The sequence below is a fragment of the Arachis duranensis genome, chromosome 1, assembly GCF_000817695.3.
Source record: "Arachis duranensis cultivar V14167 chromosome 1, aradu.V14167.gnm2.J7QH, whole genome shotgun sequence".
NCBI lineage: Eukaryota > Viridiplantae > Streptophyta > Magnoliopsida > Fabales > Fabaceae > Arachis > Arachis duranensis.
This window is the reverse complement of record NC_029772.3, coordinates 81,581,577-81,603,274: the sequence shown is the minus strand read 5'-3', so window position 1 is coordinate 81,603,274 and position 21,698 is coordinate 81,581,577.

Below are 21,698 nucleotides of genomic sequence, written 5' to 3'. Positions count from 1 at the left end.
AGGATTCGTTTTTAAGGTGTTTTTTCCGAACTTCTTTCTCCCACTTTTTTGGATTAGCATCAAAATATTTTAGTTCGATACTTGTTTGGGCGATCAGCCCATAGAACAAAAATGTTCCTTCAAAAATATATGATCCAATTTTCAACATTTAAAAAAAAAGAATAAATCATATTTTTTATTTTTAATTGCATTTTTTTAAAAAAATATCTCTAACATTTAGTTATATTTAATTTTGTCTTTAATATTTTTAATTTATGTCAAAATTACTCTTAGATATTAACTCCATATAAGATGTTAAGGACAAAACTAAAAACTTCTAGGAATAATTTTGATGCAAATCGTAAATATTAGTGACAAAACTAATGAAATTAAACGATATGGCTTATGGATATTTTTAAAAAGAGTAATGCTACGCATTCAAATATTTTTATGAATCAAATTCACCCAAATTAAATAATAAGATTTGAAATAATACTAGCCATAATTAATTTTTATTATTTTAAACCAACTTAATTAGACTTAATTAACAAAAAAATTTAAATATATAAAATTACTTTTTTAAAAGACCACAAATATTAAAAATAAAAAATATACTTTACTCACTCAAAAAAGTTTCCTTTCTATTTCAAGAAGGGATCTGCATTATTCTCTCTTTACTTTTTGGTTTTAGTCAATATAATCTTATAATTAATTTTTTTATAGAATTTTTCATAATAAATTTTCATACCCAGTCCTTACTCTTGTACATTTGAACATATGAAATATGGTATAGGTTAATATTTTTTTTGTTATCAATGTTAGTCACTAAATTTTTACTTTTTTTTTTTTAGGAAATGATGAAAATTAACCGTGTTTAAAATACTTATGATTTATTAGGAATCTTAATATCTTATAATTTTTTATTCGTTGACACTAATATTATTTGAAAAAGTAATGTTAGTTTTCAAATATACCTTCAGATGGTTTTTTTAGTTTTTGTTTATATATTTCAGTTCCCCTTGACTGGTAACAAGTCACATCTCTCACAAGGGCTACATGAATACTGCTTAGGTGGTAGAACACGCAAGTGATTATGGCTATGTCACGAATTTCCCTTCAAAATTCATGGCACCATGAACCCCTGCATCTGCATGCTTCTCCTTTTCCAATTAAAATCTACCTAATTAATCATCCAAAGTCATTTGCCTACAAAATTCAACCAAATCTAGCAACTTATACATCCTGTTTTATTGCATTGTTGACACAATTTAAAATAGGTGGTTAGGCGGGTCCGTGTGGATGTTGAAACTTGTACGAGAAACAAAAATAAATAATGTTTGTATTATTTGTTAGTTACATTTTGAGTAATAAAGAGAACATATACAAATAATAAAATTAAGAAAAATAGATAAAAATACACATAAATTTTTATATAATAGACAGATGTATATTTTAATTTTGTAATAAATTATACGTACATACTAATATCATGTTTCGTTGTTATTTATACTTTTTTGTCATCTGACTAATTTTTTCTGTGATAACAACTGCTAAGTAGCACTTTATTGTGTAATGTGGTGCAGAAGAAAATTGTCCGTAAAGATTCTCATAAAAATATTGCGTTGCAAGTATAGTTCTAAACCAACAAGTTATTTTCGATCAACGTTTAATTTGTTTGTCACTTAAACAAACCCAATAAAATTAACCAAAGTATTTAAATTTCGGGTCGTCTCTCAAAGGAATTGCAGGGAAGTGTACTTAATATTGGTTATGAAAAATTTTTTTTGGGGTTTTTGAATTAAGAGACAAGAAAGTAAAATGACAAAAATTAAACTAATAACTAAGAAAGGTCTTACCAAGGATTGAGAATTATAATTCCTATCCTCATTATCATCATCAATTGTGATGGTAATTGCCTTTTGCTTTCACTTAGTTAATCTCTAACAATGAAGGAAAGTCAAGTGAGCAAAATCAATTTCACTTCACAAGTCCTAATCAATGACTATATTTAGTAAAGTCTAAGTCAACTAGCAATTTTCAATCACCAATTAACAAAAGAATTTTGATAACTCAAGAGTCTCTAATTGATCAATCCAAGTTAAGAACATAAAAATCTATTTTAAAATCCAACCAAGCATTTTATCAAACATTTGGAGGGCACAAAATAAAACTATAGAAAATTAATAAAAGAATGTAAAATCTAAGACTAACAAATACAAAGAATCAATAATCAACAATTAAAGAAAGAAGCAATAAACATGAAATACCTCAAATTGCATTAAAAGGGAATTGAATCTAACAAGAAGAGTTCATAAACTAAATTGAAAAAATAAAAAAAATCAACAAGAGAAGATAACTAAGATACTAGAACAATAAAGGGTAGAAGAAAACTAAATTGAAGCAAGATAAAATTCTGAAACTAAGAAGAAATAAGACTAAACTCTAAAACCTAATGTGTGAATGAATGAATGATTGAATGAATGATGTCCCAGCTCCACTCTGCAGCCTCTTGTCTTCATTTTCAGGCCTGAAATTGGGTCAAAAATAGCCCAAAAATCGTCCCTAGTGAATTGCTGTTACTGAGGCACGTGACGCTCGTCACGCGTACGTGTCATCTACGTGTACGCGTCGCTTGGATTCTGCACTGGCCACGCATAGCGTCAGCCACGCGTGCGCGTCATTTGGTTATGGCTTGGTCACGCGTACACGTCAGCCATGCGTACGCGTGGACACCACCTTTTCAAAACTTCAATTTCTTGTGTTCCTTCTATTTTTACATGCTTCCTTTTCATCCTCTAAGCCATTCCTACCCTATAAACTCTAAAAACACTTAACACACATATCACGGCATCGAATGGTAATAAGAGAAGAATAAAAATTAGCGATTTTGAGGTCTAAGAAGCATGTTTTCGATCATAGCACAAAATTAGGAAGAAAACTTAAAAACATGCAATTTACATGAATAAGTGTGAGAATAGTTGACAAAATCCATGCAATTCAATCCAAAATATACCATAAAATAGTGGTTTATCATGTGGCTGTTTCAATGACACGGTAAAAAATAAGAGTTAAATTATTGAATTTGTTAAATAAAAAACAATTTACAAGTTATAACGTCTTTTCTCCAATTGTTGATCAAGTGTTGGTTATTATGAATTAATAATCAATTGTTATTAAACTGGTCTTGTATTAGAAATAAAATAGAAACAGATATTTATAGTCGAATTTCTTCTTCCTATTTTTTGGCGCAAAAGAGAAGCCACTACAACCATTCGCACCAACATAAAGTATGTTCTTTTTTCGTTGAGATTGTGACATTTTGATATTTTAGGATTTGCAAATTCTTATTACGAGACACATAAAGAAAGTTTAGGGAGGAAATTTCTTTTAATCACATAGAGCGAAGACTAGGAAGGAAGAAAATAAAGAGAACGAGGAATTTTTTGTTCCCTCTTTGCTAGAGTTCAGTTTGATAAATTTTGGAGAAAAAAGAAGAAAGAAAATGAAGAGATGTTGTCATTTGTAAAGCTTTTTTTTAATTTAATAAATTCAATAATTTAATTCTTATTTTTTATTGTGTCATTAAAAGGACCACATCATATAATGCTCAGAACTACCTGGTAGTCATTATCGTCGGAAAAGTTACTCAAACGACAAAAGGGTATAAATAACAATGGAGTATGATATTAGTGTATACATATGACTTGTTAAAAAATTAAAATATACATTTGTTTAGCGTATAAAAATTTATGTGTATTTTTGTTCATTTTTCTAATAAATTAATATCTCTTATATGGAGAATTGAATTGCGAAATATTGGGTGTACATTAAAAAACCAAAATATGGTTAATCGATTAAAAAATCATAACTGTATTTTAGTTAACTAATTTAACAAAATTTTAAAAATCATATTCATATTTTTTAAAATTGGTTAACTAAAACTAAATTTAAAAAGACAAATTTTTAACTGATTAACTAAAATTAAAATAAAATTTAAAAAAATTTAATTTCAATTTTTTAGATTAAAAGTTCAATTTAAAAAAATAGTTTTTTTAGAAAACCAAATCTTTTGTCCAAATATTAGTGTTTTGTCCAAAAATCGATTTTATTTTTTTAAAAACTAATTTTTTCATTTAGAAATTAGTTATTTTTTTAAAATTGATTTTTATTTTTATAACCAATTAAAAATTGATTTTTAAATTTTATAATTAGTTAATAACTAATTTTATTATAAAAAATTAATTTAGTTAATTAATTAAGATTAAATTTTTAATTAATCAAAAAATAAATTTAAGTTTTAAAATTATGTACAATCCTAGATGAATGTAAGATGCTATTGGTGGACGTGTGTATGTGTTTTTTTTTTATTTTTTTTGGCTATCTTAATTTACTTTTACTAATTTTTAAGGAAAATAGAATAAGGAGTGCAAAATATCAAGGTATATACACAAACTGATTGCGACGTGATGATAATCATAATATTTAGGGTAAATTATGAAAAATCTACTCAAATTTTGTTATTAATAAAAATATTTTAAAATAATTTAAAAATATAATAAAAATATTTAATATTAAATATATATTTTTTAAAAATATTTTAAAAATTAAATTTTGATGTAANNTAAATATTTTTATCGTATTTTTAAATTATTTATAAATATTTTTTTTGACAATAAAATTTAAATATATTTTTATCAACAATAAAATTATTCGAATAAAATTTTCATTTGTCATCTTTTGATTTTAACGATTTTACCCGTCGTTTTATACTTTTTTTTTTCAAAGAAATAATTAATGCTATTATTTGAGGATAGAAAATTTTTCGCCAAACCGAACAAAATAATAATTTCATCAAAATTTAGAAGAGAAATATTGGAGTTAAATGTTAATTTAGCCCTTGAAATTTAATCTGATACTCAGAATAATCTTTACAATTTTGTTAGCCCCAATTAGAACTTCCAAAATTTGTAATTGTGGCTCTGACTTGCTCCTGCGATTATCTTTATCAGCAGAATACTGATCTAATACAATTACATGACATGATAGACACTACTTAAATGACGGCGCATTGGTTTCGCGCCCAAACTCTTTGAAAACCATGTCGTTTCAATTTTTTGTGGGTTAAAACTCTCTTTTTTTCTATTAGGATGATCATAAGTTGCAAAACATCAAGAAAATTCTTACACTACGTGGTTTTCAAAGGGTTTAGGTTCGAAACAATGCGCCATCGTTTAAGTAATGTCTCCCATTTCATGCAATTGCGCTAGATCAATATTTCAGTGACGGAGATGATCGTAGGGATAAGCTGGAGCTATAATTACAAATTTGAGGATTCTAATTAGGGCTAATGAAATTGTAGGGATCATTCTGAGCATCAGGCCAAATTTCAGGGACCAAATTAAAATTTAACTCGAAATATTGATTTATAAATTTAATTTTAATAAAAAAATTTACATATATATTATTATATTAATAAAAACAAATATTTTTTAAAATACTATATTAATAATTATTTAAAAGAATATATATAATTAAATGACTAAAATAATTTACTATTTGAATACATTAAATTAAATTTTTAATTTATTTATAATTATAATTTTTTTTGGTGACTATAATTATAATATTATTTGGATAAGGGTGACATAGTCCCATGTTAATCTGAAATTACTAATTACTCTATAGTACTTACCATAGATACGATGACAACCATATCATACAATAGGATATGTGTCGGTTGTCCCGTATACGGTATATCCAATCTAAGAAATTTTCGATTTCCATACTTCTTTCTCAGTTCCGTCGTATTTTGTCCTCTTTCATAGTCTCTCGGCTCTCACTCTCAACACTAATCCCGGAAAGCTCTTATTAGCTTAAAAAAAGAGAGTTTTTTTTGGTGGAAAATGTTTATTGAGGAGATCTAAGTTCTACAGTATATTTTTATTAAAAATACTAAGCGTCTAAAGTCTTTTTAATATTAAGTTTAATTAAATTGTTTTAAAAAAAAATTTACACTACTATCTCTTCTTTAATGATAGTTGTTTTTTATTTTTCTTGATGTTATTGTTAACATTGTTGTTAATTTTTTTATTATCCTTTTTTATTATTGTTTTTGTCTGGATACCTTGAGAGTAGTTCGTCTTCTAGGAATCGACATCGAATTGTTTCCTTCAACGTCGATCTATGAATTTTGGGAAAGTCCGAGCCTTTTGCCTAAAGAGATGTCCAGTTGTAGAGAGTATGAACAAAGGGAGGATTGTACCTGCAAAAGCACTCCGAAACTTAAGTTAGTATTGAGAATTTTTTCTATCCTTTAAGGATAAAATATCATACCTTTATAGGTGGCGTAAAATAGGTCGGGTACGCTGTTGTTGGTCATCTATATTGAAGAGCAGTTATTAAAATTTAGTGGGTGATGATGTATGGTCGGACGTTTTTATTCCAAAATGTAGTCTGTTGAATCTGATCATAACGCATATCACCGAGTTATAACATAGAGAGCCGATTTATTCATCATAATGCCGAATTATGAGGTCGGATTTATAACGATCGGATCATAGCCCCCAAGCTACGCCTGGAAACATGTTTAATGAAGCAGGTTGAGCTTTTAATAGATCATAAGTCGGCTACTTGGTGACCTCATAAGTAGGCGACTGGATTGGCCGTGGAGCCCCCAGTTCAAGATGCTTCGTTTACAACGTATATTAAATATATTTCAGTAAGAGAGAGAAAAATTTGAGTGCCCATTAATGAACGTGTGTGTTCCCAATGTGCATGATGGCCTTTGATACGACTGATTTGATTGTTTAGTGGAATTGAAAACCGTTTTATAGTGGAAAGTTAAAGGTTTTTTAGAATCCAAGGGATTTTGTGGTTTTGTCCAAAGTGTACTTGTTATCAGTTGCTTTTGAAGAAATATAAGCAAAAGAGATACGATGTTTCTCCTTTCGTCTCTGTAATTTATGTTCTTCTTTATTTTCTTGTTTTCGAGTGAGTTTTGAGAAAGAGAAGAAAGATAAAGTTGATTGGTCATATGACTGGGTAAATGATGATGTTAAGAAGCGGTTTTCATTGTTCTTGGATGAAGAATCTGTGAAAGAGATAGACAAAAATAAAGTTGTGAAGGGTGTGATGAATCCAGATTTCATGATATTTATTTGCACTATTTGGGTGTATTTCATCAATTTTTCTTGCACTTATCCATTGAAATAGCATAATTTCATGATTTCTTCCTAAATTGTGCTTAAAAGTGAAAACATACTTTTTAGGCCTTTTAATTGCTAAATTTTATTCACTTTAATCCTATTTGGTGCCTTGATATATTTGTTAAGTGATTTCAGGTTTTCAAAGTAAGTATGGGTTGAAGAAGTGAGGAAAGAGCATTCAAAAGAGGAGAAATCATGAAGAAAATATAGTTTGGGAAGCTGCAGCAAGAATGCATATGCACAGTGACGCCTGCGTACGCACAATTGCAACCTCGTGCAACCATGCGTACGCACAATGGAAATTTAGCGCAACCGTGCGTATGCATGGTAGGTCGTGTGTACGCACGAATGCATTCATGTGAGGTCATTAATTGCAAATTGCTGGAGGTGAATTCTAGACCTCCAAAGCCTAATCTAACTCAATTCTGAAGCTATTTCAAGCCAAATTGAAGAGGGATGAGGGGGGAGCAATTAGGTTTAGGTTTTATCATGTTGTAGGTCATTTTCTAGAGAGAGAAGCTCCCTTTCTCTCTAGAATTTAGGTTTTCTTAGTTAATTTCCCTTTAATTTTAGTCTTTAATTCTTGTTTTAGTATAGTTTCATTTATGTTTTCAAGCTTTCTTGTCTTGATCATCTTCATCTCTTTTGTTATTTTCTCAACTTTGCCATTTTTAGTTTATGAATACTCTTGTCAATTTCGGTTTTATTAATGCAATTTTGATATTTTATCTTTCTTTAATGCTTGTTGAGTTTCTATTATTATTCTTATGCAATCGGTAGTTATAGATTTTACTTTATTTCAATTTATGATATTTTTTCCTTTTATGCATGCTAGGTGTTTGACAAAATGTCTCATCTAGTTCTTGTATAGTTTTTCACCCTCTTGGTTAGGAATTGGGTAATTAGGTGAACTTGAGTTATTGATGTCCATTCTACATTGTGTTAGGATTGTTAGTTGGTTTGGTTTCCGTTGACGCTAGTCTTTCACTAAGTAATTAGTGAGTTGACTAGGACTTATGGATTGAGATCAATTTTGCCCTTTTGACTTATCCTTGACGTCAGGATAGACTAATTGGGAGTAATTATATGCAATTACCATGTTTGTGGTCCATGACTAGGATAGAAATCCTCAATTCCCTAATCCTTGCCAAGAGTCCTTTTTGCCACTTGATTTCCCTTTTCGCTTTACTTGCTTTGAGTTTTAATTCTCTTGCATGCTTACTTACTTCCTTGAATTTTAATTTCTTGCTTCTTGCTATCACAATCCCCAATCCCTCATAGCCAATAATTTGACACTTAATTGCAATTCCTAGGGAGAACGACCTGGGAGTTTAAATACTCTTAGTTATTTGATTTGAATTATGACTTATCTTTATTTTAAACTTTGATGTTGGTTGATTGTGGGTTTGGGACTATACTTGCAACGCCAATTATATTTTGAAAAAAATTCCTAACCCACTTTCAGCCACCACCAGGGTGGTTCTGGTGTTTGATTGGAGTTGCTTCCTTGTGTTTCTAGTGATCGTATATTTCATAAGGGAGAGGGGTTTGAGTTTTTTTTATATGTATAGCTATGTGTTGGAGGAATTGAGGGTGAGGCTCCCCTTTAGTGAGTTTGAGTGTCAGGTTCTGAAGCAACTAAACTGTGCTCCTTCCCAACTCCATCCAAATGGTTGAGCGTTGTGGTTTCGAGATTCTGATGGATTTTTTGGAGGAGACTCCTTTTTTGGAGTTATTCTTTTCCTTATTTCAGGCAAAAGGTGTCTGGAAAGGGGGTGGATGAACTTGAATAGTTCACCGAAGTTTGCTATTTTTAAGCTGTACAAGTCGTCCTTTAAGGATTTTAAGGAGATGTATGTGAAGGTTAGTGCTGAGGGGGACTTCCCTTTTTATGTTGATGAACACTTAAGGGAGAAATTCCCAATTTGGTGGTGTTCGGAGCCTCATAATATTTTGGAGCTAGAAATCATTAGCTCAAGAGATGAATGTATCATTGAGTATTTAGTGGAAGTTATTGATCGGAAGGAGTTGATTTCGGTGTTTGATTTGCTGCAGTGGGAAGAGAATAGCAGGCTATGGTAGATTATTTAGGTGAGCTTTCTTAATACTATGGTGTGAATGGGATTTGAAGTATAGTGCTAATTGTTTAGTTTTGTTTATTTTCAGGTGGAAAATATCCCAGTATATTCGCGGCCAGCCTTAGAGCCCGGGTAAAAAGTAAAAACCTGGATAAGGAGGGTTCGACTTCCAAAGTTGAAAAAATGGCTGGAGCGGGTGAGGTAGACCAACCTAAACCGAGCTGGAGGAAAGTGATTTTGAAGAAAAGAAAAACTGAGGTGGTGGATTTGTCGGAGGGATTCGAGGATGATGGGGAGGAGGTACCAGTGGAAGAGATTCAAGGGTCTTTTGAAAACTAGAGGAAGTTACATGATGTTGCCGATCAAAGTGACGGCTCGTCGCTCTTAGGGAGGGATTTTCCCTATATGTTCGTTACCGACGAGGTTTGTCAAACATCGGCGGATGTAACTCTGGCAAACAAGGTTGGTGACATCACCATTGATCAGTATATGCAGGTATTTTCATTTGTCATTGTGTTTATATATTGACATATATGGGTATATATATATTTGCTATGGTGTATGTGTTGAAGGTGGTTGGTCTTCGTTTGGCGAGTTTGGGGCGCAGTCGGAAAAAGATGCATCAAAAAGTTGCTAAGAAAAAGGAAGATCCGACTTTGAGGGAGGAATTGATGGTTAAAAGTGCTAAATCTCGGAGATGGAGACTAAGTTATCCGAGACTGAGAAGCAGTTGAACTCGATGAAAGATAATTATGCAAAAGAAGTGGAGGATTTGAAGAAAAAGAAGGCCGACCTTTTTGCTATTAGTGCTTGTGTGATTAAGGTTACAGGTCAGTTAAAGGAGATGGAGAAGAACAAGCAGGGAGAGATTCTTGATTCCTTTATTGAAGGATTTGAAAGAGCTTCTCTTCAGGAAAAATTTCTAGCCCTTGAGGTGGACATTTCCCAGATGGATCCAGGGAAGATAGTCCAAGATGGGGTTATGGTAGAGGATGATGGTCCTACTGAGCAGGGAGATAAAAACGTTGAACAGTAGTTTATGTATTTGCTTTTGAATATAATTTGTCTAAACTTTTTGTAGTGGTTGTTGAACTGATTTGCTCCCTTGTGAGCTTTTGATTGTTTTGCACATGCCTTTTGTGATAAAAAGAAAGGGCGTTATATATTTTGATAATTAGGTAATTTCGATGCAAAGTTTGCATACATGGCTATTGGCAGATATGTTGATTTAGTTGAAAATTTGTTATAACTGTGATAATTTTGTTGAGTAGGCATGGCTGCAGAGATGCCTTTTGAAATTGTAGGTTTTGAACCTTAGTTGAGTGGTTAGAATAGATTGATGATTCACAAATTGTGATTCGAAAAGATAGCTGATTGGTCTTCTGCTTTGCAAAATTACAGAAAGTAGAAAGATGTACTATACGATACTGATTGGCTATATCTAAAAGAGATATAGATGAATGGATCGGTTTGTCTGATTTGATCAGCAAATGTTTTTTAATCGTTAGTTTCTAATTTGATCGACAGTTAATTGTTTGATCGGTAATTTTTATTTGATCGGTGGCCCCCGATGGGTTTGATTGTGAATAGAGGTCGGCAAGATAATGGTATAAATTCCGAGATAAGAGAAAGATGCTCAATGTGAGAATAGTAAGTTGATAAATAAGAAACTTATAGGAAAACTCATTTTGGAATTTTGGAAAACCTCTCCAAGCAAAACTCATTTTGGAAAAAGTCTTGACAGTAGGAAAAAGAGTACTTGCGTGTCCCTGACTTTTAACTGTAATATAACTTCAAAGATGATGCATTCCAAGTATTAGGCAAAGCATTAACATCTAGGGCTCGTAATCGGTAAGCACCATTACCGATGACTTCCATAATCCGGAAAGGACCTTCCTAGTTAGCTACAATCTTGCCATGGCTTGATGGCTTTCTAGCCTGTTCGGTTATTCTGAGCATAAGGTCGTTTACTTGAAAAGACCTCGGGTTCAGTTTCAGGTTGTGCCGTCGACCTATATGCTGTTGCATAGCTCGGTGTGTGATCACTACGGAAGATTGGATTTCTTCAACGAGGTCCAGATCAGTTTGCCGAGCTTTATCTCTTGTACTTTGTTCCGTTTGCCAATTGAGTTCAAAATGAGGCTTGAGAGATCTGCACTGGTATCATTGCGTCAGAGCCATATACCAAGCGGAAAGGTTTTTCCTTTGTTGTGGAGTGGGTGGTGGTATTATATCCCCATACGATTTCTAGTATGAACTCAGCCTAGAGGCCTTTGGTGTCTGATGAGCGGATAATTTATACGCTTTTTGGCATTGTTTTTAGGTAGTTTTTAGTATGTTTTAGTTACTTTTTAGTATATTTTTATTAGTTTTTATGCAAAAATTATATTTCTAGACTTTACTATGAGTTTGTGTATTTTTTTTGTGATTTCAGGTATTTTCTGGCTGAAATTGAGGGACCTGAGCAAAAATCTGATTCAGAGGCTGAGAAAGGAAAGCAGATGCTGTTGGATTCTGACCCTCCTGCACTCGAAGTGAATTTTATAGAGCTAAAGAAGACCAATTGGCGCGCTTTCAATTACGTTGGAAATTAGACATCTTGGGCTTTCTAGCAATGTATAATAGTTCATACTTTGCCTGAGATTTGATGGCCCAAACTAGCGTCCAAATGCCCACCAGAGACCCTTTTCTGGCGTAAAACACCGGAACTGGCACCAGAACTGGAATTAAATGCCCAAACTGGCATCCAAGCTGGCGTTTAACTCCAAGAATGGCCTATGCACGTGAAAGCTTCAAAGCTCAGCCCAAACACACATCAAGTGGGCCCCGGAAGTGGATTTCTGCACTATCTACTTATTTTTTGTAAACCTAGGTTACTAGTCTAGTATAAATAGCACTTTTGACTATTGTATCGGAGGTATTTTTGGAAGAGCTTTTTGATCACTTGAGATCACTTTGCACATTTGGGAGGCTGGCCATTCGGCCATGCCTAGACCTTCTTCTCTTATGTATTTTCTACGGTGGAGTTTTTACACCTCATAGATTAAGGTGAGGAGCCCTGCTGTTCTTCATGAACTAATGAAAGTATTATTGTTTCTCTTTCAATTCATGCCTACTTCTTCTCCAAGATATACTCTCGTACTTTATTCAGTTAAGTTAGAATGAAGGGGGTGACCGGTGACAATCACCCACTATCTTCATTACTCGCTTAGCCAAGATCCGTGTGCCTGACAACCACAAGCGGTCTACATGATGTTCAATGTAGTCATTGGATGATAGGCGGAGTATATTCTCTTGGTTCTCTGATCTGTGATTCGCATCATCTCTCCTGACAATAGAGCATCCGAATCTGAGATTAGAACCTTCGTGGTATAGGCTAGAAATAATTGGCAGCATTCCTGAGATCCGAAAAGTCTAAACTTTGTCTGTGGTATTCTGAGTAGGGTCTAGGATGGGATGACTGTGACGAGCTTCAAACTCGCGACTGCTGGGCACAGTGACAGTGTGCAATAGGATCAAGAGATCCTGTTCCAACACAAGTGAGAATCGACAGATGATTAGCCCTGTGGTAGCTGTGCCTGGTATTTTTCATCCGAGACGAGAAATCCGACAGTTGATTAGCCGTACAGAAACCGTAGCCGGACCATTTTCACTGAGAGGATCATACAGCTTGCCATGTAAGGGAGGACGCATGAGTGGACGAAGATAATAGGAAAGTAGAGGTTCAGAAGCAACAAAGCATCTCCAAACGCTTATCTGAAATTCCCACTAATGAATTACCTAAGTATCTCTATGTTATTTTCCGTTTTATTTATCTTTTAATTATCAAATCCTCATAACCATTTGAATCCGCCTGATTGAGATTTACAAGATGACCATAGCTTACTTCAAGCCGTCAATCTCCGTGGGATTGACCCTTACTCTTGTAAGGTATTACTTGGACGACCTAGTGCACTTGCTGGTTAGTTGTGCGGAGTTGTGAAAAGTGTGATCACAATTTCGTGCACCAATATTTTGGCGCCGTTGCCGGGGATTGTTCGAGTTTGAACAACTGACGGTTCATCTTATTGCTTAGATTGGGTAATTTTATTTTATGTTTAAGCTTTTATTTTTATTTTCAAAAAATACAAAAAATTTTAATAAAATCCTAAAAACCAAAAAAAAATTTTGTGTTTCTTGTTTGAGTCTAGTGTCAAATTTTAAGTTTGGTGTCAATTGCATGTTTCTGATTTTCTTAAGTTTTCGAAAAGTTATGCATTGTGTTCTTCTGTGATCTTCAGGTTGTTCTTGATGATTTCCTTTGTTCAATCTCATGATTTTCTTGTTTTGTGTTTTATGATGTTTTTCATATGCATTTTCGAATTCATAGTGTCTAAACATTCAAAATTTATAAGTTTGGTGTCTTGCATGTCTCTCTTTGCTTAAAAATTTTTAAAAATATGTTCTTGATGTTCATCATGATCTTCAAAGTGTTCTTGGTGTTCATCTTGACATTCAAAGTGTTCTTGCATGCATGAGTGGTTTGACCTTAAATTCTTATGTTTTTGAGTCATTTTGTGTTTTTCGCTCCCCTTATTAAAAATTCACAAAAAAATCAAAAATATATATCTTTTCAAGTAAATAATATAGAGAAATAAAGATTTAGAACATAAAGGAGAAGAATCAAAGAGAAAAAGAGCTTACTGGTAATAAAACGCCAGTAAAGAGGCACTTTGGGCGTTAAACGCCAAAATGGCTATCATTCTGGGCGTTTAACGCCAGTAAAGCTATCATTCTGGGCATTTAGAAAAATGCCCAGTAAAGAAGGATTTCTGGCATTTAACGCCAGCCAGGGTATCTGGCTGGGCGTTAAACGCCCAAAGAAGCAGTCAAGTGGGCGTTAAACGCCAGAATGGATAGCATTCTGGGCGTTTAACGCTAGGATGACACAAGGGAGGTAATTTCTTTTCCAATTCAAATTCTTTCAAATTTTCATGTTTTAATTCATAATTTTAAAATTTTATCTTTTTCATATCATTTTCAAAAATCCTTGCTAACAATTAATGTTTTGATTCAAAAATTTCACGTTTGTTACTTTCTTGTTAAGAAAGGATCAATCTTTAAATTTTAGAATCATATCTTTTAGTTTTTTGTTAGTCAAGTCATCAATTTTAAAAATCAAATCTTGTTAATTTCTTTTTCAATCATATCTTTTCAAATCATATATTTTTCAATCAAATCTTTTTCAATCATATCTTTTTTAAAAAATTTTTATTTCCAAATATTTTTCTAACTTCTTATCTTTTCAAAATTATTTTCAAATATTTTTCAACTAATTACTATTTCTTATCTTTTTCAAAACCACCTAACCACTTTTCCACTTCCAATTTTTGAAAATCACTAACCATTTTTTCAAAAATATTTTTAATTAACTAATTGTTTTAGTTTTAATTTTTGAATACCCTCTCTCTCATCCCCTTCTATTTATTTGCTAACACTTCTCTTCTACCTATAATTCGAACCCTCTCCCTCTCTCCTTGTGTTCGAATTCTTCTTATTCTCTCTCTACCTCACTCCTCTATTCTTCTTTTCTTCTGACACCTCAAGTAATCTCTATACTGTGACATAGAGGATTCCACTACTCCCTTTGTTCTCTTCTTTTTCATATAAGCAGAAACAGGGATAAAAACATTCTTGTTGAAGCTGATCCTGAACCTGAAAGGACGTTGAAGAAGAAGCTAAGAGAAGCTAAAGCACAACACTCCGGAGAGGACTTTATAGAGAATTTCAAAATAGAAGCAAACATGGCAGCCGAACCCAACAACAATGCTAGAGATGCAAGGAAGATGCTTGGTGACTATGCTGTACCAACTTCCAACTTCTATGGAAGAAGCATCTCAATTCATACCATTGGAGCAAACAACTTTGAGCTTAAGCCTCAATTAGTTTCTCTAATGCAGCAGAATTGCAAGTTTCATGGACTTCCATCGGAAGATCCTCATCAGTTCTTAGCTGAATTATTGCAGATCTGTGATACTGTTAAGACTAATGGGGTTAATCCCGAGGTCTACAGACTTATGCTTTTCCCCTTTGCTGTGAGAGACAGAGCTAGAACATGGTTGGACTCATAACCTAGAGAAAGCCTGAACTCTTGGGACAAGTTAGTCAATGCTTTCTTGACCAAATTCTTTCCACCTCAAAAGCTGAGCAAGCTTAGAGTGGACGTCCAAACCTTCAAATAGAAGGAAGGTGAATCCCTCTATGAAGCTTGGAAAAGATACAAGCAATTAACCAAAAGGTGTCCTTCTGACATGCTCCCCGAGTGGAGCATCATATGTATATTCTATGATCTGTTTGAATTGTCCAAGATGTCATTGGACCACTCTGCTGGTGGATCTCTTCATCTGAAAACCCCTGCAGAAGCCTAGGAACTCATTGAGATGGTTGCAAATAACCAGTTCATGTACACTTCTAAAAGAAATCTTGTGAATAATGGGATGACTCAGAAGAAAGGAGTTCTTGAGATTGATACTCTGAATGCCATATTGGTTCAGAACAAAATATTGACTCAGCAAGTCAATATGATTTCTCAAAATCTGACTGGATTGCAAGCTGCATCCGGCAGTGCTAAAGAAGCCTCCTCAGAAGGAGAAGCTTATGACCCTGAGAATCCTGCAATAGAAGAGGTGAATTACATGGGAGAATCCTATGGAAACACCTATAATCCTTCATGGAGGAATCATCCAAATTTTTCATGGAAGGATCAACAGAAGCCTCAACAAGGCTTCAACAACAATAATGGTGGGAGAAATAGGTTTGGTAATAGCAAGCTTTTTCCATCATCTCCTTAGCAACAGACAGAGAATTCTGAGCAGAGCCTCTCTGGCTTAGCAAATATAGTCTCTGATCTATCTAAGACCACTCTGAGTTTCATGAATGAAACAAGGTCCTCCATCAGAAATTTAGAGGCACAAGTGGGTCAGCTGAGCAAAAGAGTTACTGAAACTCCTCCTAGTACTCTCCCAAGCAATACAGAAGAAAATCCCAAAAGAGAGTGCAAGTCCATAACTATAACCAAAATGGCCGAACCTGGAGAGAGTGAAAAGGCAGTGATTCCCAGTGAAGAAGACCTCAAGGGACGTCCACTAACCAATAAGGAGTTCCCTATTGAGGAACCAAAGGAATCTGAGGCTCACACAGAGACCATAGAGATTCCACTGAACTTACTATTGTCATTCATGAGCTCTGATGAGTATTCTTCCTCTGAAGAGGATGAAGATATTATTGAAGAGCAAGTTACTCAGGATCTAGGAGCAATTATGAAGCTAAATGCCAAGTTATTTGGTAATGAGACTTGGAAGGATGAACCTCCATTGCTTATCAATGAACTGAATACATGGATTCAGCAAACATTACCTCAAAAGAAACCGGATCCCGGAAAGTTCTTAATACCTTACACCATAGGCACAATGACCTTTGAAAAGGCTCTGTGTGACCTGGGGTCAGGTATCAAGCTCATGCCACTCTCTGTAATAGAGAAACTAGGGATCTTTGAGGTACAAGTTGTAAGAATCTCACTAGAGATGGCAGATAAATCAATGAAACAGGCTTATGGATTTGTAGAGGATGTCTTAGTGAATGTTGAAGGCCTTTACATTCCTGTGTCTGTGAAGCTCTATAAGAGCTCACTGTCAAGCTATTGACATTAAAGAAGCACTTATTGGGAGGCAACCCAATTTTATTTATCTATATTAATTAATTTTTCATTATATTTTCCATTGTTATTATATATTTTCTTTAGGTTGATGATCATGTGAAGTCAAAAAAATAGCTGCAGAATTAAAGCGGAATACAAAACAACATAAAAAATAGCACACCTTGGAGGACGAGCTTATTGGCATTTAAACACCAGTAAGGATAGCAAAATGGGCATTTAATGCCCAGTCTGGCAGTATTCTGGGCGTTAAATGCCAGAATTGGCAGCCAGACTGGCGTTTAACGCCAGAAAAGGGTGTCTGGTGTCCGGCTGGCGTTAAACACCTGTAAGGGTAGCAGAATGGGCGTTTAACGCCAGGAAAGGCAGCAAAGTTGGTGTTTAACACTAGAAATGGCACACAGAGGGCGGTTAAATGCCAAAAAGGTGCAGGGATGAGAAATCTTTGACACCTCAAGATCTGTGGACCCCACAGGATTCATACCTACCCCAACTCATTCTCCACCTTCTTCACACCTTTCTATAACACTCTTTTCCAAACACCATTCACCTATCAAATCCTACCCTCTTCCCCATAATCTCTTCACCACTCACATCCATCCACTATTTCCCAAAATAAACCCCACCTACCTCACCATTCAAATTCAAAACCATTTCCCTCCCAAACCCACCCCTTCTCACATGGATTCCCTCTCTCCCTTACCCTATAAATAGCCCTCTTCACTCCTTCATTTTCTCACATCACCAACACTTCTTCCCCCTTGGCCGAACCCTTCACACACCTCCATCTCCTCCATTCCTTCTTTTTCTCCTCATTTCTTTCTTCTTTTGCTCGAGGACGAGCAAACCTTTTAAGTTTGGTATGGAAAAAGTGTTGCTTTTTGTTTTTTCCATAATCATTAATGGCACCTAAGACCGGAGAAACCTCTAGAAAGAGAAAAGGGAAGGCAATTGCTTCCACCTCTGAGTCAAGAGAGATGGAGAGATTCATCTCAAAGGTCTATCAAGACCACTTCTATGAAGTTATGGCCAAGAGAAAGGTGATCCCCGAGGTCCCCTTCAAGCTCAAAAAGAGTGAATATCCAGAGATCTGATGAGAGATTAGAAGAAGAGGTTGGGAAGTTCTCACCAACCCCATCCAACAAGTCAGAATCTTAATGGTTCAAGAGTTCTATGCTAATGCATGGATCACTAAGAACCATGAACAAAGTGTGAACCCGAACCCAAAGAATTGGCTCACAGTGGTTCGGAAGAAATACTTGGATTTCAGTCCGAAAACCGTGAGGTTGGGATTCAACTTGCCAATGATGCAAGGAGATCTTCATCCTTTCACAAGAAGGGTCAACTTTGATCAAAGGTTGGACCAAGTCCTCATGGATATTTGTGTGGAAGGAGCCCAATGGAGGAGAGACTTCAAAGGCAAGCCGGTTCAACTGAGAAGGCTTGACCTCAAACCCATAGCTAGAGGATGGTTAGAGTTCATCCAACGCTCTATCATTCCTACTAGCAACCGATCTGAAGTAACTGTGGATCGGGCTATCATGAACCATAGTATCATGAGTAGAGAGGAAGTGGAAGTTTATGAGATCATACCTTTAGAACTATACAAGGTGGCTGACAAACCTTCCACTTTGGCAAGGTTAGCCTTCCCTCATCTCATTTGTCACCTATGCAATTCAGTCGGAATTGTCATAGAGGAAGACATCCTCATTGAAGAGGACAAGCCAATCACTAAAAAGAGGATGGAGCAAACAAGAGAGCCCACTCATGGACCTCAACAAGAGTGTGAGGAAGTCCCTCATCAAGAAATCCCTGAGATGCCTCAAGGGATGCATTTTCCTCCACACAACTATTGGGAGCAACTCAACACCTCTTTAGGAGATTTGAGTTCCAATATGGAGCAACTAAGGATGGAGCACCAAGAGCACTCCATTATCCTCCATGAGATTAGAGAGGACCAAAGAGTCATGAGGGAGGAACAACAAAGGCAAGGAAGAGATATTGAGGAGTTTAAGCACTCCATAGGATCTTCAAGAGGAAGAACTAGCCGCCATCACTAAGGTGGACCCGTTCTTTAATTTTCTTGTTCTTATTTTTTTATTTATTTTTCGGTTTTTATGCTTTATGTTTTTTCTATGTTTGTGTCTTTATTACATGATCATTAGTGTTTAGAGTCTATGTCTTAAAGCTATGAGTGTTCCATGAATCCTTCACCTTTCTTAAAAGAAAAATGTTTCTATTTGCAAAAGAACAAGAAGTACATGAATTTCGAATTCTATCTTGAAATTAGTTTAATTATTTTGATGTGGTGGCAATACTTTTTGTTTTCTGAATGAATGCTTGAACAGTGCATATTTTTGATAGTGAAGTTTATGAATGTTAAAATTGTTGGCTCTTGAAAGAATAATGAAAAAAGAAAAATGTTATTGATAATCTAAAAAATCATAAAGTTGATTCTTGAAGCAAGAAAAAGCAGTGAAAAACACAAAGCTTGTGAAAAAAAAAAAGAAAAAAAGGGCAAAAAGTAAAGAAAAAAAGAAAAAGAGAAAGCAAGCAGAAAAAGCCAATAGCTCTTTAAACCAAAAGGCAAGAGCAAAAAGCCAGTAACCCTTTAAACTAAAAGGCAAGGTTTTGAGTATCAGTGGATAGGAGGGCTCAAAGGAATAAAATCATGGCCTAAGCGGCTAAATCAAGCTATCCCTAACCATGTGCTTGTGTCATGAAGGTCCAAGTGAAAAGTTTGGGACTGAGTGGTTAAAGTCGTGATTCAAAATAAAAGAGTGTGCTTAAGAACTCTGGGCACCTCTAACTGGGGACTCTAGCAAAGCTGAGTCACAATCTAAAAAGGTTCACCCAGTTATGTGTCTGTGGCATTTATGTATCTGGTGGTAATACTGGAAAACAAGATGCTTAGGGTCACGGCCAAGACTCATAAGTAGCTGTGTTCCAGAATCAACATACTGAACTAGGAGAATCAATAACACTATCTGAATTCTGAGTTCCTACGGATGCCAATCATTCTGAACTTCAAAGGATAAAGTGAGATGCCAAAACTGTTCAGAAACAAAAAGCTACTAGTCCCACTCATTTAATTGAAACTAAGCTTCATTGATGTTTTGGAATTTATTGTATATTCTCTTCTTTTTATCCTATTTTGTTTTTAGTTGCTTGGGGACAAGCAACAATTTAAGTTTGGTGTTGTGATGAGCGGATAATTTATACACTTTTTGGCATTGTTTTTAGGTAGTTTTTAGTATGTTTTAGTTACTTTTTAGTATATTTTCATTAGTTTTTATGCAAAAATCACATTTCTGGACTTTACTATGAGTTTGTGTATTTTTTTGTGATTTTAGGTATTTTCTGGCTGAAATTGAGGGACCTGAGCAAAAATCTAATTCAGAGGCTGAGAAAGGACAGCAGATGTTGTTGGATTCTGACCCTCCTGCACTCGAAATGGATTTTCTGATGCTACAGAATCCTAATTGGCGCGCTCTGAACTGCGTTGGAAATAGACATCTTGGGCTTTCCAGCAATGGATAATAGTCCATATTTTACCCGAGATTTGATGGCCCAAACTGGCGTCTAAACGCCCACCAGAGACCATTTTCTGGCGTAAAACGCCAGAATTGGCACCAGAACTGGAGTTAAACGCCCAAACTGGCATCCAAGCTGGCGTTTAACTCCAAGGATGGCGTATACACGTGAAAGCTTCAAAGCTTAGCCTAAACACACATCAAGTGGGCCCCAGAAGTGGATTTCTGCACTATCTACTCATTTTCTGTAAACCTTGGTTACTAGTCTAGTATAAATAGCACTTTTGACTATTGTATCGGAGGTTTTTTTGGAAGAGCTTTTTGATCACTTGAGATCACTTTGCACATTTGGGAGGCTAGCCATTCGACCATGCCTAGACCTTCTTCTCTTATGTATTTTCTAGGGTGGAGTTTCTACACCTCATAGATTAAGGTGAGGAGCTCTGCTGTTCTTCATGAACTAATGCAAGTATTATTGTTTCTCTTTCAATTCACGCATACTTCTTCTCCAAGATATACTCTCGTACTTAATTCAGTTAAGTCAGAATGAAGGGGGTGACCCGTGATAATCACCCACTATCTTCATTACTCGCTTAGCCAAGATCCGCGTGCCTGACAACCACAAGCGGTCTACATGATGTTCAATGTAGTTATTGGACGACAGTCGGAGTATATTCTATTGGGTCTCTGATCCACGATTCGCATTGTCTCTCCTGACAGCAGAGCATCCGAATCTGAGATCAGAACTTTCGTGGTATAGGCTAGAAACAATTGGCAGCATTCCTGAGATCCAAAAAGTCTAAACCATGTCTGTGGTATTCCAAGTAGGGTCTAGGACGGGATGACAGTGACGAGCTTCAAACTCATGATTGTTGGGCGCAGTGACAGTGTGCAAAAGGATCAAGGGATCCTATTCCGACACAAGTGAGAACTGATAGATGATTAGCCCTGCGGTAGCTGTGCATGGTATTTTTCATCCGAGACGAGAAATCTGACAGTTGATTAGCAGTACAGAAACCGTAGCCAGACCATTTTCACTAAGAGGATCATACAGCTTGCCATGGAAGGGAGGACACATGAGTGGACGAAGACAATTGGAAAGTAGAGGTTCAGAAGAAACAAAGCATCTCCAAACGCTTATCTGAAATTCCTACCAATGAATTACCTAAGTATCTCTATGTTATTTTCCGTTTTATTTATCTTTTAATTA